The following is a 3,225-nucleotide window of genomic DNA, read 5'->3' as shown; positions in this document are numbered from 1 at the left end:
GAAGCAAACTTCACCAGAGTGTTAAACCATGTTTAATGCAGACAATAAAACTCACTAAATAACTCTTGACTGCAGCATCCTATTGAACAGTTTCAGATAATCAGAACAAAGAAAGTTCAATCTGTCCTATTCCTCAAAATACACTAACTACTCCTTGCAACCTCTAATTGTCATACTAATACATCAGAAATATTAAACTAACATTAGATTGCAAAGTATTAGTTATTTTAATCTAACAATTAGACTAAACATTGATCAGAACATCATCCCTGCCTCAACAGGCTTTAAGGAAAACTCTTCATGTTTGTATATGAGGTCAAGCTGTCATATAACTTATCATCTGGAATGTATCCATTAGTCCTGGCCGGCCGTAAAACCTCGTATCCATAGCAACGCAGCTTTCTAAACCAATCAGAGGGTGAGACCTCTATAACATCAACAAGAAAGTTCTGTTCACCTCCCCCCATCGTGCTCAGTTTTCTGCTGAGTTTAAACAAAGGAACTGATGACAGAAAATGCCTGTCCTCTTCAGCCTTACACAGACTTTGTTGAAGAGTAAATAAGTTTCACCAATACATAAAAATAAAGAATTAAGCACACAAATATATTTTATTTCACAACACTTGCAACTGTTTTACACAGATAAATTGCTACACAGTGAATAACATGACAGGTGTGTTAGGAAAAGATTTTGATGCTTATGGGATAAGGGACTGTTTAAAGAACGCGTTGAAGCTTCTGACAGATTCCTTACATCCATATGATAAACAGGCAGAGCGCATGAACCCAAAAGAGTTAGTGGACAATCTGAAGGAGGTTGCAGAAAGTGTGACCTCTACAGAAATTACAATGCCAAACTATGAAAAGCTGGCTAAAATTGCAATTTTGCTGAAAGAATCATTCTATACGGTTGTTGAGAAAGCTGATTACCTTGCAATAAGGTTAAACAGTGAAAAAGAGGTGGTTCAGAGAATTGAAGAACACTTCCTTCAATTTAAAAGTGAACACGAAATCCTCACAAGAAAACATTCTGAACAGATGTTTCAATCACAGCAAAATGCAAATGCAGAAATTGATTCGCTGAATAGCAAAATAGATGTGCTTAACAAAAAGCTGGAAGAACTCAGAATGGATAAACACATATTGCAACAGCTAAAGATGCGTTTAGAAAGTGATTATCATACATCACAGGAACGCTTAAAAACATGGGAAGAAAAACTACGAGCGGCAACAAACAAGATTTCTGACGTGGGGCGAGTAGAAGACCGTGGACAGAGTCCAGGTCAACCACAAACACCTCAGAAAGACGTTGTTGCACCTCCTGCTCGTGATCCACCCTCACCTAAAGTGGCAGGAACAGACCTGAACAGGTCTCCTCCACAAAACATGCAACAGAGTGCATGGAAACTGTCTCCCTCAATGGATGATTTGCAAAAAATCTCAAAATATGTACAACGTTTTGTACCTGGACAAAAAGGCTCATCTGGAACAAAAGCGTACCTCAGAGAACTGGAGTTCAGATTGAGATCTTATCCTAATGCTATGGTAGAGGATAAGATCAGTCTGATACGGCTCACTTCGGACAGAGAGGTGTTCACCTTCATCGAGCGTCTACCTGATGCAACGAGAAAGGTTTACAACCTTCTGTGTGAAGCTCTGATCAAAGAGTACGACCCCTGCACAGGACCTGCTGGTTTCCCAGCCGCTGACAAGGTCAAGCAGGAAAAAAATGAACATCCAAGAGTTTATTACAAAAGAATCTTCCAAGCTTATTTTGGTTACAGAAATGAAACCGGAATGGAGGAAGAAGAAAATTTTAAATTTGTTTTCAGCAAAAATCTCCACACTGACATACGCATGTCAGTACAAATTATGGCAAATTTCAGAGAAAAATCCATAAATGAGATTAAACAGTGTGCAGTGAATGTGTTTGAGGTACGTTCTCATGCTAAGACGCCCATAGAGGTGTTTCCTGGTGTAAAGGTTAAACCCCACTCCCTAGAAATGGAAGGAAGGTGCGCGCCACCTCCTCCTAAGACAGGCGAGAAAAGGCAGTATTTTCAGACTAGCAAACCGCATCATGAAGGTGCACGCTGGAACAAAAAGGCTCCTCTTTCAGAGGATGAACGTGATTATCGTACATGGGACATGCGCAGGACGCAAGGATATGGGATCCAAGAGGACCCATATTATCATGGGAAATCCGAAGAGGAACCCCCAAAAGACGTACCTAGCCGCCTCCCACCTCAGACGAAACGTCCCGAGGCGAAAAAATCACAAAAGTTCCAGGAACAAGGCCCTAAACCTCTGAGCTCGGAAGAGACAGAGGAAATGCAAAGGTTTTTAGACACTTTGATACACGCTGAAATGGGAACCCAACCAGGAGCACAATGTAGTGATCTGATCGCTACTAACTCTGAAGGCGCGAATGACAACATTACAGATGTCGGTGAAACACACCAAGCCTTAAGGCTCGCTGTGTCTAGCACAGGAGGATCCTTTGTGGCTGGTTTAAGGGTCCCACACCAACGATGCTGTACTGTCTCTGTGGACAGATAAATCAGCAATTAACCGAGCTTTCTACGAAACCTTGGTTCACAAACACGTTGGTCTAGAACTAATTAAAAAAGCTTTCCGCTTTCCATTAGTTCCCAATAGTTCACAGGTAATGACCGCAGAAGGAGTCATTAACCTAAAACTGAACTGGAATCAACGAGAACTGGTTCACCCGTTTCTCGTTATCCAAAACTTACCACATGCATCCTACATAGGCTCTGACATTTTGGTAAGGTTGGGTGTCCACGTGGACACCATCAACAAGGTGCTGTGGTCCCTAAACCAGCCACAAAGGATCCTCCTGTGCTAGACACAGCGAGCCTTAAGGCTGGGCAGACCATTCCAGAGGCCTGCCAGGTTGCTAGCAACCAAGACACCACAGTACCACCTCAGGTGATTAACCTAATGGTGCGAATCCACATAATAGCTGGACAAGCTATTAGCCATAAACAGGCATATTTTCAACCCTCTCCTGCATTTTTCAACTTGGGACTGTCCGTGGAAGCCACGAACCAGGTGAGTCTTGACTCCAGGACCACATCTATTGCTGTGTGTAACACTGGCATGGATGAGGTGCTGATCCCAAAAAACACTATGCTAGGATGGTTGATTTCAACCGACTAATGTAGTATGATTTATAGGGAAATATATTCATACTTTTTTCACGAG

This window comes from Nematolebias whitei, chromosome 2, assembly GCF_014905685.2.
Source record: "Nematolebias whitei isolate Nwh7 chromosome 2, NemWhi1, whole genome shotgun sequence".
Classification (NCBI taxonomy): Eukaryota; Metazoa; Chordata; class Actinopteri; order Cyprinodontiformes; family Rivulidae; genus Nematolebias; species Nematolebias whitei.
Note: the sequence above shows the minus strand (reverse complement) of the source record.